The sequence below is a fragment of the Argiope bruennichi genome, chromosome 9, assembly GCF_947563725.1.
Source record: "Argiope bruennichi chromosome 9, qqArgBrue1.1, whole genome shotgun sequence".
NCBI lineage: Eukaryota > Metazoa > Arthropoda > Arachnida > Araneae > Araneidae > Argiope > Argiope bruennichi.
The window spans coordinates 71,225,187-71,241,769 of record NC_079159.1 but is presented as its reverse complement, the minus strand read 5'-3'; the positions used below and the strand labels follow the sequence as shown (position 1 = coordinate 71,241,769).

Here is a 16,583-nt window from a genome sequence, read left to right as displayed (position 1 = left end):
TCAAGTGTTAAAAAATAAATAAAAAAAAACTTTACTCCTTTTGTTCAAAATTTTGTGGATTTCGTTGAACAAATAATGCAAAATGTTAAATAATTGAGGAATATCGTTTCTATTAAAAATCGATTAGTTTCTCTTTCAAAAAAATTGATTGGTAATTTGCTGAAATTTGAGAAGTTTATTTATAATTAGAAATGCTATAATTATAATAGGTATTTGGTTAGCTAAACTATTACGTTTCGCATTATATAGATAACCTGTCGACACTGATTTTATATAATATATAAAACTTGAAGTGGAGGTGGAGGGGGGGGGGGCAAATAATTAGATGGTTTTATTTTCTCTCATTCTCTTTTATTTTAAAAATATCCTTTTTATTATTTTAAGGACACTAATTTCTTGCTTATGTATAAAATATACAATATGAATTATTTTATTGAACATATTGATTGTAATTTCACAAAAAAGTATTCCCCTGTTTTTCTTTAAAATTATATACAATAGTTTGTATTGAAATTCAACTATTCAATTGAAATCTTTAAGATTAAAAATAAATACAATCATACATAAAGTTTAATAGTCAAGAGAAAGTGTTTTAAGCCCTTGAAGCAAGATGTTAGTATGTGAAAATTGCCACCATTCTCCTGAAAGTCCTACAAATAATACGAGAAATTATTGAATGCCCATTATTTAAATAAATTTTTACAGAAATTTCAAAAGGCAGCAGGAAATATTTGATTTATATGCTTGATGTACAAGATGTTGAAAATTGTGTTTTATGTAATCGTGAAAGATCAAAATCAGAGAATATGAACATTTTCCACTAAATGTCGAATGGCAACAATGCCAATGCTGACATTTTCCTGAGAATGCAGATTTTTGCCAGTCAATAGTAACAAAATCTTTAATAGGGGCAGCTTAGGAATTCTGTTACATATATATTTTAAAATTGAATTGTTAGCTACAAAAATGAGGCAATTCTAATTTTTCATATTTTCTAAAAACTGCAAAAATGTTTGAAAATTCAAATTTCCTAAATTTAGTGTGTGAATTATAACTTCCTTTACATATTAGTCTGATCTGTTATTTTTTATGTATATTTATTCAGTTTATTTACTAATCTACTTCTATGTACATGTTTCTTAAATATATAGCTACTATTAGTAGTATATATTTCTAAATTATATAATTTCGAATAATTAGGAATTATTGAAACCAAAGGACCGGTCCCCTACCTGCAACCACCCTCTAGCCAGTTTTTGCATGTTATCCATTTTACATTAAACTCATAATCCCTTATATATATTATCAATTACTGTTATCCCATTATTTGAAAGAAATCTCAAAAATATTCTCAAAATCTCAAGAAAAAAATGGCATTGTTGCCATTCGACTCAAGATATTTCTCTATGGGGAAAAAACTCATGACATTATACTCCTTCCCCAAGTATTATGCCGATTTTGAAAATTTTTCGTTTGAAATTTCATGACATATAGGTGTATCATTGATGGTAGCCTTTCCCAGATTTTTATTTTCAAAATAGTATCTCAAAATTGAGTAGTCAGTTCAACAAAGATTTTAGTCTGAACAGTTGGATTTTTCCATTTTTATTCATTCTCCACTTTATTTCGAAGCACTTCTAACCACTCAGAATGCTCTGTGTTTATTGTGTAAATATAATTAAAAATCAGAACTTTGTTGCGTTATGTACCTAAACAAAATTTGTTGCCTAATTCAATATTATTAACATTTTGGATGAAGAACTGTTCTCCGAACGCGGCTAGTACCAAATAAATTTAATAACACAGTCTTAAAAGCAGAAGGAAAAATTTGAGTAAAAAGAATTTATTTTAATTATTTTTAATTTTAAGTTCTTTACTTGTATTTTATTATTGTAAATATTATGGAATCACTTTTTTAAACTCCCTACCAGTTATTACAATTAAAATTAAGTTAAATTAATCATTATAATTAAATTGTGAAAATAATAAAAGAATGTGTTTCAGTCAGGAATATAAAAATATACAAATATAAAAAGAAGTGAGTGCAAATTCTGTCTTTAGAAACATGTGACAGATCAAATTAAATAAAAAGATATGAAAATCGCATTTTATGCTTCTTAGAGTTTCAGAAATTATATAAGAACCTACACTTGTCAGAAAAAGTCCGCGTACAAACACACAGTAAACATTCTAGAGAGAATAAAAGCATATTATAGTGACAATATTAATTTAATTTTTATTTAAAGTATTTCTTGAACAATTCACTAAATATCAATAACAATTTCAAAAATATAACACACATTATTTTAAAGTAGTAGTAATTATAATTTAAAATTACACAAAAAGTTACCAGAAAAAGTTTGCTTAAAGATGAAAAAAGTCTTCAACAAATAACTTCCATGGACTGTCAATTAAACTTTAATATCTGGTTGGATAACCTTTGTGTCTAAGAATCCCTGTGAATCATTTAGGCATAGATTGAACTAGCCAGGCGGTTTCCACAGATGAAATGTTATTACATTTTCTCATGATCACTCCTTTCAGCAAACTTTTCGATGTTAAGCTGCCAAATCTTGTGTTCCAATAAGTTCCATAAATGTTATATGGGGCATAAGTCTGGCGATTGGGGAGGGGTATGCAACTGATTTTTGACTCTGTAAATCTCTGACCATTTAATTTCTACGCACACTTTTTCTGTTAACTTTTTATGTAATTATAAATTATTATTATTTTAAAACAATGTGTGTTATATTTCTGAAATTGTTATTGATATTTAATGAATTTTTCCAAGAAATACTTTAAATAAAAATTAAATTAATATTGTCACTATAACATACTTTTATTCTCTATAGAATGTTTACTGTGCGCTTGTACGCAGATTTTTTCTGGCAAATATATACATATATAAGTATCTGTAGAATGTAATTCCATTGTATTATTAACAAAAGATAAATTTCACCAAGGAAATGGATTGATTTAAAGTGATTAAAAGGAAAGAAATTATAGCTCCGATTATCAAAAATATTAAATTATCCAAATGAAATTTGAATTCCCTGAAAGATTAAATGGATTAAAAGAGAGTTTCGAAAAATCACTCCCGATAAATGGAATATAATTCAAACAAAATGGCTTTCAAATTATTCATTAATTTTATTCCAATCGATTTTCTCTTTTTTTCCAATTAAATTATCATTTGTTCTGAAATATTTTTATTCTTGGAATTTAATGGCAGTAAAAGTGACTTTTTAGTGCAATTTATATCATGATGATTAAAGCTTTAAAAAATACAATGATTTTATGAAGATAAATTAAGAATATTTTAGGGAAATGACATCTTCAATTAAAATCGAAATTCATTACAATCGTTTAAATTGAAATGTTCAAAATTGCCTTTTCTTTAGTCATTAGCTGTATTATCTTGAAATTATTTATAAATGCGTAGCTAATTGTGCTTTAATTTGGAATTTAAATGAGAATATAATAAAGTAAAAAATAAGCAAGAGTTAAAAATTTATTCCATTTGTTATGATTTTGAGCAGAATATTCAAGGGGGAAAATTATTATTCATATATTTAAAATGGCTCACAAAATTATATCATTCATTTAATAATTTAAAAAATTGAGTTTATCCGATTTCATGAAGTAATAGAATAAATAGTATGAGAAGAATGAAAAAAAATGGCAACGAAAAAAAAAAAAGGAGTCTCGAATATTCAAAATAAAATTCTTTATTAAGTGAATTATGATTCCTAGTAAATTAATTATTTAGCTACATCGCCAGATTATTTGCAAGATTTTGATGTCTTGTAATAATAATTTTTGTTTCAATTAAAATGATGACTTTTTAAAGAAATTGAAGGGTTTGCTGCAAAAAGGAGATGGTTCCAATTATTCAAGTTTGTAGAAAACCGGTAGCACCAGGAGCTACCTCTATATTGTAACAAACTAATGAGACAAACAGATCCATCGCTTGAGTTAACGCTAGAACTAACGATTGGAGCTATATCTTTCTGGCACCAAACAAACAAGTTTTTATTTTACAACATGGTAGTACATGTAACTCCAAATTCCCCTAATAGGAGCTACATCCTTTTGGCAGCAAACCCTTCAATTATTGAATATTGATTAGTAATATAATGAGGGGGTTTTCAATATGCCATGGATATAATTTTAACCCTATTAAGAAATGAAATGAATTATAATAGTAAACTAAGTTCATATTACCAATTTATTACTTTTCGTTATAACTACCATTCATATTTTGATATTGCCTCTGCACTAGATCAATTTGAAAACTCCGGTATGATAGAACGCTATTGGTCCGTTTGAGGTCGACGCCAGGGTCCAACTTCTGATCTCACTGAGGGGGAAAAAACTGCAAGGTTTCTTCATTTTACGCGAAGGGGGAGGGGCTGCAAAGATTTAATTGAGATCTTGCCTAGACTAATCACTCCCTTCCTCCTTTTTTTTCAAAGGGCTACGTATGATTTATTGTCCTTTTATGACACGTAAGCATCTGTCCCACCACCCACCCACTATATAGCTCGGACTTGGTGCCTCAAATTTTCATCTGTTAGGACCCATGAAGATGTTCTTCGGCTGTTAGAGATTTGACTCCTCATGTTGGTCGGTGTTCTATGAGACCTGAATTTTCAAACTGATTCAACGATTGGACAAATGGCTCATTATGAAAGGCAGTTACGTTCAGAAGTTAGAAACTTATAATGATTCCATTTCAATTCTATCATTCATTGCATTTTATTATGGATGTCAAAATTGCGTGTGCTATTTATTGATATTTTCTCATAGTTCCTTTATATGGCATAGTATTGTTGCATGTGCCCCATTATAATGCAGCATTTGTTCTGAAAATATTATACAAGTCAGATATCTCATACAATAGAAATGATTATAGTAGTATTAAATATATAAAGTAGAGGGTATAATAAATACCGTAAACTTACTTACAGCTTATTAGGGTACGTTTTCATCATTAGAAATATTTAAATGGTCCGTAGTTAATTAATTCAAATCTATCGATTGTGAAAATTATGCAATGAGTAATACCTGCTCACTGGATTGAATGCAGTCTCGCATTCGGAAAACCAACAATTTATGGATTTCGTAACTTCCACATTAAACTGTTCCTAAATATCTGTGGTGTGATGCAAAATTGACGTAGACCAATTCTTTGCATGTAATTTCAAAATTAGTTTTAGAAAATTGCAGTATTTGTTATGTTACTGGTGCCTGTACAATTTGGCATGTATCCTCTTTGTAACGTTGGAATCTGAATTGTTTAAATACTCATTTCTCGAGATGCAAGGATTTTTAAAAATATTGATTTCTAGCGACTTGTTGAAGACAAATAATTACTCTGTCTTTAAGTTTTATTGAATTAATTAAATTTTGATTCAATATGAGTGGCGCCATCTGAGACTGCATTGAGAAAAGCAAAGTTATTTAAAAATTTCTTAATATTATTAAGTTATAAATAAAAAAAGAAAAAGAATTAAAATAAAAAATTCTTCTTTTTTAGTATACAAATAAAAGTTAGTATTTATTAACTATTTTTAATACTTAAAACAATTTATTCCATTAATTTGCAATCTGAATATCTCCAAAATAAAATTTAGATCGAAATGCAACGTTAATATATTTAAAACTAAAAATCAAATCATATTCAAACAATATAAATTACATGTTTTGAGTTAATTTAATTCTCGAATTTGGACATCATCCATCAAAAGAAAACAAGACATAAAATAACATAATTCGAGACATCATGTGTTAAAATGATAGATGGCATGGCATGATGTCACAGAAGTCTATTTTGCTTTGCCCAGTGATTTTATATTAATTTCCCCAAAATCTTTTGTATTTAATTTTATGTGCATACTTATTTTTAAAAATATTTTTCCGTATTGACGTTTTATTATAATACTATCTGCTCGGTTAATCAGTTGATTAACTGATCACTGAGTTAATAAACTGATTAACCGAGCATATTGATTATGTTTAATTTCAGTTTACTTTTGCTTAACTTGATGTTTATGATTTCCTCAACAGAATATTTTTTATTAAATTGTGAGAGATAGTAAAAAAATGCTACTTTAATAGCTTTTCACCGATTCTATTTAATATGCATATGAATCTTCCTAATGGATTTAAGTCCCATGAGTTCATAGTAGTTCGTTATAAAGGCCAAAAAGAAAAAATACCTTAGCGTCTAAATAATTGTTTAATTTCTTTTAACGTATTATTTTCTGCTCCCTTATGTAAACTTTCGTGTCAGGAAATAATAAGCAAATTCTTTTTTCTTTAGCTTTCAACAAAGGAAGAAAATCAAGTGATTAACTATTTGATTAAACAATAAAAATGGTTTGAATAAACTAAGCAAAGAATTTAAAAAAATATATAATTATAATTTTTTCTTTGACTTTAATATCAGTAAAAAACATTTCATTTTAAAATGATAGAAAAATTCTCTGTGGGAATTAACTTTTCTGGAAAATGCCACCAAACATTGTTGAATTCTAAAGTGTTGCTTTATTTTTAAGTAATTCAAATTCTAATAAAGATTTAAAAATATATATATATATATATATATATTGGAGTTCCATATATCTAACATCCAAAATATATTTGATAGATTAAAATACATGGATATATATACCGGATCAAATTAGGTCTAAAATAAATATATCTATGTAATTTGATAAATAAATGACACTCTAAATATTAGATAAGCCAAACAGTCTAATATTTAGAGCGCCAACATAGACATACTCGCATACTTATTTATTATTTGTGGAAATTAATAGAAGGCAATTTTACTTATTAAGATCTCAAATTATCATTAAAAAATTTAGACTTATTGCTTACGTTTTTTTTCTTTCGTTTTTGTTTCTATCAACAAACAGTGAGTCATTATACAACCATATTGCAAATGTAACTAAATGTAATAATGGGATTAAATGTTTTTCAAACAGGTCAGTTTTTGATTATTTAAACATATGGAATCCTTTAATAAATTACTACAATCAATTTTCAAAACAAAACTTTTCCTATGAGTACTTTTTTTAAATTTACGATGATGCTATAGAGACCTTTCAGTTCTTGATAATAATTTTACTTAAAAAGTCTACATTTCTCAGAATGACACGGATAATTACTGATCGAAAACAGTTGTAGGCAAGTTCATCGTTATTTCTATTAAAAAAATATTTCCGTAAAATATAAAATGAAAAATTCTCCCTATATGCATATGAAAATGCAGACAAATTAAATTTTCTATTTGCAATTACAATGCAATCAACTGAACAAGTTTATAGTACGTGATAGGAATAACTGCTGATCTCAAACAATCTATGAGAAAACGTTCTTTCATGGTAAAAAGTTCCAAGAAATTCCTTTTAATGCCGGTTAGAAAAAAAATATATCACAAAATAATATGGAAAATTTGCCTAATATATATGCTTACAGAAAATTATATCTGTGGCGTTTTTGAGTGCAGATTTTTCTGCAGATGAGTGCAGATTTCTATATGAGTGCAGATTTTTCTCAAGAAAATTCATCTAAGTTTTAAGTAAATATTCTTTGAAGGCAGTAAATTTATTTTAATACTTGTTAGAAAAAATATATCGCAAAATAATATGGAAAATTTATCTAATAGATTCATACAGAAAATTAAATCTATGGCAATCTAAAAAGAGCAGATTTTCTCAAGAAAATTCATCTGTAAGTTTGAAATATTAATAACTACAAGTTATGATTAATAAATAAATAAATAATAAAGTAAAAACAATCATATCTAATGAAGAAAAATTTACTTAATCATTATTAAACAAAAATCAGACGAATTAAATTTTTATTCCTTACTAGGAATGAAACAAAAACTAGAGGCTTTGTAAAAAGGTTAACATTAATCTAATTAATTCTTTTTATGCATATATTTTTAGCAAAATCCCGATTAGAAGTTTTTATGGTAAGCATTCATATGAAGTTTTACTACGAAGACAAACCACAATCTCTTTGTTTTCTATAACAGACGATGAACACAAAAAAAATCATGTTTTCACGATTAACTCATTAATTACTAAAGAGCTTATAACGTCAAAATATCTTAAAGAGACTTAAAATTCTTCTTACGCCCCTTTCCTTAATTAATTAATTTTTTCAAGCGCCTTAAGATCAAAAAACTTAATTCTAATAATTTTGAAACTTAAGTGTAATTTGGAAAATGATTAAGAGAAAGGGGTGTGAATTTGGAAAAAGTAAAAAGACTTTTTGGGGGTAATTTATGATTTATTTCTTTTATTATTCTAAACTGATAAAGCTGCTATCGATTATTTTAAAAATTAAGAAAATTTTTAAAAAATGTGCGAAAAAATATTGTTTTTCTGTCGATATGTAATACATTTTATTGTTTCTTATGCAAGTTATTTAGTTACAGAAAAAAAAACTTTGTGTGTGGGCTTACAAGAAGCAAATAGGAATTCATGAACTGTTGGAGAGGGTATTATTTGATATTTTTGGCCAAGTTGTAATTTTTTTAATATTTCATGCTGATTCGAGAATTATTCTTGATTTTTTAAAAATATTCATGTATTTCGAAAAATAAAAGTTTATCCGATACATATCTTATTAGGATATTATGTATTCATGTTTCTCAAAATAATTTTGGACTTAATTTTTTTAAGAATTAAATTATATTTGATCCAATGTTGTGGGTAACTATTCGTACATTTTATATGTTCAGCCTTAAAGTAAGGTATACTGGATTCTAGGATAGGAACTTCCTACAAATCCGATAAAAAGCATTTTAATATCATCTTCGAATTCAACTATTTTTCAAGCTAATAAAACAAATTCGATTATCAAATTATTTTTAATTTCAATAAATGGTTTATAATTACCAGAAAAAAAAAAGAAAACGAGATCGAGATTTCGATAAATCTGCACGTTCCAAACTCCCCCTCCCCCCAAAAAAAACATCTTTTTTTTAAAATTTATATCTAATTCAAGAACGCATTGAGCTAGAGCGACACAATTCGATATGTATTATGAATATGTACTTTCGATATGTATTATGAATATGTACTTTCGATATTATTATGAATATGTATTAAGAATATGCCGTAATAATTAATATGTACTTTTCATCCAAGTCAGGACAAAATATGGTGAGAGAAAGTTTGTCTCCGTATGCATATGTACTCGATAACTCAAAAAATGCAAAAGTTATATGGGCAAAGATTTGCATATAAATTATTAAAATTGGGGATGTGTATGAAATTTTTAATCCCATCAATGAAAGGAGGACAATTTACTGGTCTATATATTTACTGGCGTGTTAGAAAGATAACTGAAAAACGCAGACTGAGATAAGCAACATTTAGTTTATGATCTTGTAACCGAAATTCCAGATATGTGTAAATTTTGAATCCAACCAGAAGAAAAAGGATGTTTAAAATGTATACTCATTTTTCTTTGTAACGTTCCGAAGCACAGAAAGTGTCATACAGCATAAGGATGGAGCGTTCAAGTTTACCGTCATGATCTTCGAGAGTTAGGCGCTTCTTTCCTAACACCACCCCATTTCTTTTTAAAATCAGAGGATGCAGCATAGGGATAATAAAAGAACATTAACAAAACACTAGATTTTGTAAAACCCCAAGTAAGCTGACAAGAGAACAACACTTTCTCTGGTTCAATTCACTTTTAATTGTGACAATGATAATCAGAGAAGCCCAATTCTACAATTTTCGATGGACAGATGGACATTTTATGAGCATTGCAAAAGAGTCATTTGATAAATTCTGCTATCTAACATTTGGAGATTGATTTTTTCTTCATTTTGAAATTACGAAACAACAACAACAAACAGACTTTAATTTTAAAATAATGTTCAACCCGTTCTGAAAAAATTGCGGGCTGGCTCATTTTGGATTTAAAATCCAATAAAACCACGCCACGATTATTTACACACGAGCAAAAAATGCAATTGAAAAATTCACGTGAAATAGCGAAATCATTAAAAATACACATTTTCTAAGAATGTAATTAGTAACATGATGTTAAAAAAGTCTTTGCAAATACGGCATTTTTTTTTTTTTTTTTTTTTTTTTGTAAACCTAAGCAAATTTGGAAAATTGTTGTAAAAGTTTTATATCCCTTTGAGGAATATGCCGCCAGCGTTCTGGCATAGGGGTATCGCGTCTTCCCTGTGATCTGGGCATTCGGGTTCGAGTCCCGGTTTGGGCATGGTTATTCTTCTTCCGTGTTCTATCTGTGTGGTGTGTGAATATGCCCCTCCCCTTAAAAAGTGGGGTTGTGCAAGTGAATGTGACGCACTCTTGGCCCTAGTTGGCGCTACTGAAAAAACAAGAGACGTTCACTTGGCTTAAATCTCTGACAGACCTGTCAGAGGGCTTGTAAAGTGCCATAAATCACAGGAATATGTCTCAAAACTCAGTATAGATTCGAAAATTCGATGCAAAGATCACGCGGCAAATTTTATTAATCTGATTGAGTGGATGAATTATCGAATTCCCATATAGACAGCCGAATAGATGGATATAATTTCAAAAAGCATTTTTCTGGACTAGGGCAGAATTAAAATAACGAAATTTATGTAAACGTAATTTAGTAATTAGAATATTTTGATGATATGGCATTGAATATATTTTGTATGTGACAAAATGCAACAGCTTGATATCTGAAACTGAAAGATGTTTAGAAATTTGCAAAAAACTATTGTTAAATAATAAATGTTTACGCAATACGAAAAGCTTACTAACTTTCAGAACGAAATTTGAGGTAAGTAACTATTTTGCAAATTCAATTTTTGACGAAAATACAGAATATTTTTTAAATCAATATTCTAAATTTCTGAACAGTTCTCTTTATAAAACTGTTTGAATTTTCTTTCCTTTTTTATTCCTTTGAAAGCTACATTTATTATATATTTACAAAATATATGTATGTATTAATAATATTTTATATTTTTAAATACATTTTGTCAAATCCTCAATTTTGAAAAAATTATAAATAATGCATAAAAATTATAAATTAAATTTTAATGCATACTATTATAAAAATATAATATAAAGTTATAATTCATTCTAATGCTTATAAAATAAAAAAATAATAATTTGAGGTGATCCGTTATGCGTAAATATTAGGCATCCAATTTTATTTAGTTTTTCTAATTATGTATTTCCAAGAATTTCATTACGGTAGCCCCACGTGTCTTGATAGTAATATATAGGGGGCTTCTTCCTTTTAAAACAGCATTCCTTATTTTTCGATATATTTATAATTGTTATAATATATTCCTTATTCCTTGACATATGATAAACGCAATTTTTGTGATGATCTAGGTTAACTGAACCATCCATTTTGTATATTAAATAAGAAAGACTCAATTTATCCACAAGCTCATATACTACACAGCGTAGTTAACACCTGATAAATTCAATGATTTATATTATCAAACAAGGATTATTAGATATCCATTAACTAGAAATTTGATAATTAACATGGCATTTAGTTTATTATGAAGTATTCTATTTGTTTATGAAGTGAAAATATTCCTCCCGGCAATTCATAGAGCAAAACTATATTAAGGTTAAAAAATTACATTTAATTATTTTACAAAACTAATTAAGTAATGAAGTATTTTGGACGAGGATTTCATTTTACTTTAATTAATATAACATCCAATTTTTGAAATATCTCAAGGCTTATTTGAGGCAGACCTCGCAATTTTGAACCGTCGACCAGTGATGAAAACGTCACCTGAATCGACATCTGTTTCTCTGAACCTTCGTCTCGCATAAACTGAAATACTTTTGACCCTTGACACAAATATATATTTCAGGAGTCGTATCGTATTCTGAGATATCTTGTATGGAATAGAATCTCAAATCCACAATTCTACTTTTGAGGTTATGATAATATTACGGGGTTACCATAAAACCTGCAAATTAAAAACAAGATTTAAACTTATATGGCGGTGTTATCTACAAAGAGAATTTCTCAGTTTTCAGCTTTTAAAGGTTGGCAGCTATGAAAAGGCTTTAAGCATCAAAGTTATTTTTGTTATAATGAGGCAATTAATTATCCATTTAATTTGTATAAACTATCTCCAAGGTATGTATATTTTTTCGGAAGTCGCATAATGAGGACATATTTTTCTTCAAAGAAAGCTGCCTAAAATATCATACAGTGACATTTTCATATGACATATTAAAAAAAAAAGTCCATCAAAGCGCATAATGTGAATAAAAAAAAAGAAAGCAGTTTAAAAAGAAAGCACTAGATTTCTGAAAAAATATCGCATCATAACGTTATAAAAATATATTAAAATGGCATTAACAGTTTTATTACATATATATAAAGCATAATTTTATCTATACATTTTGTAATTTTCTATATGTAATATTTAATGTAAAGCAAATAAATAAAAAAGTTTATCTTTGTTTTGTTTGGAAAACTAATTTCTAGATATATCATAAATTTATGAGCTATTTTCTACGTAGGACTTTTTTTCTATACGATTTTATTTACAATATAAAATAAATTTCAATGTGCTGCAAACAGTATATTTTCTAGGTTTTCAGAATATCAATTTATGCTTTTTCTTCTATGCGGATCCTATTCCCTTCCCCCTCACAAAAAGCTAGATATTTTACTGTTCTTATCAATTACGAAACTTCTATTTATTGCTTAAATCATTTTTTTAAATATTTTTGGGAGCATTTTGTATCTGTGGTTACTATTAATTCCTGTTCCATATTATTATTTATAAATAAATTTGACGTATTAGTTATATATACATTTGACGTATTATACTTTGACGTAAAAACGATTGATTGAGCTTAACATAAAACTTTAAAAAAAGCCTTAGTATTTTTGAAACAAAACTATTTGAATATTAAATTTTAGGAAAGCAAAAGTCAACCATTATCTATAGAAAAATCTTTGAATTACCTCTTATGAGATTTAAATTTTATTCAAAAGAAAAAATTGTTATCAAATAGATTATAAGTCAGTAAATTGAAGTAAAATATGACGCTATAAAAGTTATTATTAGAAACTGTCAGATTCAAGATAACTGTTAAATATTCATTTTAATCCTGACTTTTTTCAATACGAAAAACAAATTATTCTAATTACACATTTTCTCATTTCCTATTAAATCGAAATTAACACTTGACTTCATTATCCTAAACTTGATAAAAGATTTTTTTACTCAAATATATAAAATAAAATGCTAATACATTCATTATTATTATTATTATTAAAAAAACTACCTTATGTAAATTTTTAATCGCTTCATTAAGAATACCTAGAATAATAACAAAATGAAAATAATCTTCTACTGCCATATTATAATTATAAAAAAAAAATTGTTAAAACAACACACTGGGCGAAAAAGCAACGATTAACTTCAATCAAGTTGATTTTTCAAAAAAAAAAAAAAAAAAAAAAAAAAACCACCATCGGTGCTAGTAATTAGAACCTGGCTGTTGCCACAGCACACAAAATACGGTAATTGAGTGCATTTAAGTACGTAAAAAAAAACGTAAAAAAGTAGTTTTCATTACCTGCCGAATATTTCTGATCGCGCATCCATAAAAGAAGACAGTAATTTGTAAGAAATTTCAACGCCTGCTTCGCATAGAAAAGAAGACACGAAATTAAAAACAGTGGGTTTTTTTTCTTCTCTTTCTTGCATAGAATTGTATTTAATTAAGTAACTAGATTCTTCTTCATAACGTAACATCAAAAAACCCTGCAGTTTTTAATGAAAAACTTCACGTTCCAACATTCGATGGAATCATTGAGTGCTCTGCAAGAAAGATTGCAAAATAAAGTCAATACTACTATTTCGAAAGCTGTACTTCCTAGATTTGGAGCTGGCTTTTACACAAACGCAGAATAAAAGCACATTCTAAAAATTAATACCCCTGCCGAAGCAATCTCTAATAATAACAGCGTAGTGGGGAAAAACAAATTATGCTGGTTCAAAGAAAATTTTAAAGAATAATTACACGCTCAAAGAACTTAGCCAATAAATTACGTTTTTCATAAGGCATTTGCTGGAGAATAACGGTTCGTACTTAAGTTCCTCATTTTTAAATTAAAAGGAAATTAGCTTATTGGATATTTCTCAGAAAATGGTGTGAAGGAAAATTAATTTGTATCGGATTATTTTTAGCGCCGCATGGTCTTTAAAATGAGAGAAAAAAAAAGGGAGTTTTTAATGCACCTAACAGCATCTTTTTATAGCAAAGGAACTCTTTCTGCCAAGCTTCAACACCTTTTCGAACTTTTGTTTTTATTCGATGCAAGATATTTTTTAAATCCCCAGTTTCGAATGTCAAATCCATCACATTCACTGTCATAATTTTTTAATCAAAATAAAAAGCAACTTTTTCTTATTTAAAAAATTTCATCGACCGATTAAAGGTAGTAAAACTTAATTATAAAAAGAAAAGGAATATTAGTTGGACATTTTTCATAATTTTTTTTCATGACTATAAACTACGATATGTATGACTACTTTAAATTATTATTATTATGATGATGATGAATGAATTGTTATAAATGTGTAACTGAATTATTTGAGAAAATCAATTATAATGGACCTATCTGCCTAATTGAATTATTGCTATAACTGAATAATTTTTGAAATACCTCAATGTACCAATACAGTGGGCAGATAAATATCCTTAGATGTTATTTATTTTAGAGAGAAATGTGGGCGAAATTAGCAGTCAAGCCAGTTCTCTTCTGTTGATGATAATGGTTGCAGGTTGAATTATCTCTACTCCCGTCATAAGACATTTCTCTTTAGTCCATGATGTACTGATATTTGGCTCATTATCCTTTTCCTTTTAACTGTCTCGATGTCGAACCTTCATTTTAAGCCGGATCCTTTAAACAGGGCAAGGGCAAGCCATATTTTGTTAATTATAGGCATTTTAAATCCATATATTTGACTAATGTGTGAGTTATACATCATGATTTTTTTTTCTGTGTTTCGTAATAGATATATATTTTCGCATTGAAAAATTCGAAATGTTGTCAGTGCTTTCATAAACTTCCTTCAAAAACTGATTTACCAATGGGACATTTTCAGTGCCGACGTCCTGGCCTAGGGGTAGCGCGTCTTTCCCGTGATCTGGGCGTCCCGGGTTCGAGTCCTGGTTCGGGCGTGATTGTTCTTTACCCTGTGTTCTATCTGTGAGGTGTGTGAAGAGCCCCCCCCCCCTCCTGTAAAAAGGGGTTGTGCAAGCGAGTGTGTGAGTGTCATCTTCATATGAGCTAGAAGTCAGATTTCTGCCCTCAGATTTCTGTCAGATTTCTGCCCTTAAATCGCTGACAATTTGTCAGCGGGCTTGTACAAGTGCCATTAGTAACAACATTTTCAGTGAAGAGATTAGAAGCCGTAGAATTATTACAAATTTATTTAAAAACAAGTAACATAAAAAGAATTTTTAAGTCAATTCCTACTTAGGTCAACAAAGAAAGTTTTTATTTTAGTTACTTTTTATTAAATAATTACAATTAATATAAATATATATATACATATGACAGAATCACAATATTAAGTGACAAAAGCGAAAGTGAATTTCCTTGCAATTGACCATTTTCCTTTCTACTTGTGGTGTTGGACTATTATTTTTGTTTGTTACTATTTATACGCTTTCTATTTGATTTCACTTCTAATTCATGAAGCTGATAGTGGTCTATAATTTCTCATTCTATCCATCTCTAGTAATGCTTCATTATTGCAAGGAACCTTTGCAATGAATTTCGAGCAGTCCAGCTCTTCAATTAATAGCCCATCTAATGATTTCACACGACTCAAGACAACATATGCTTGAGCGAAAAGTTTTCGTCCTAGATATATCACTTCATAATCTACAGTGCTACTTGCATCTTATGTACTGTTGAGGCCTATGATAGTATTGATGGTAGCATTCTTCGTTCAGCAGTAGCGTAGCTGCGTTTGGCGGGAAATTGCACTGATATTGGCTCGATTCTTGTCATCCACTACAAGTTTAAAAAAATGTATTTGAACTTGAGTGGATAAATAAAAAGTATTTTATTAACGATTGAAAATTTCAACAAGATATATAGGGAGAGTGTGAACTAATAGTAGGGATTGAATTAAGTTGAATTTCGCCTTTTTTTCACGTAAAAATTATTGCATAAAACTGAATTTTACACCATTTCAAAATTTAAAAAATCTTTTTAATGATAATAATTTTTTTTTTATCTTGCAAACCTTTCCTGAATGTCGGCAATTTTTAAAAATATTTTTTGCTATATTTCCAACAATGAATTAAATTGTTGCCCTGAAATTAAAATAGTTTTTGTTGTTTCTTCAAATATGTCATTTAGTTATTTTTCCCCATTATTAAAAGTTAATTAAGAAAGATTCTGTTTAATGCCTGTGTAGTTTACAAGTCGAATGAAAAAGTGAAGTTGCACCATCTCGAAATTTAGAATATAGGTGAAACGTACCATTTACCTTTTAAACAGCGTTATGAATCAACATACACAAT

General features: G+C 28.1%; 1 protein-coding gene across 1 annotated transcript in view; it reads right to left on the bottom strand.

The window, feature by feature from the left end:
* LOC129984784 (brain-specific homeobox protein homolog) overlaps positions 1–16,583 on the bottom strand; it is a 60,580-nt gene that overhangs the window by 832 nt on the left and 43,165 nt on the right. The gene's annotated exons all lie outside the window — the stretch shown is intronic.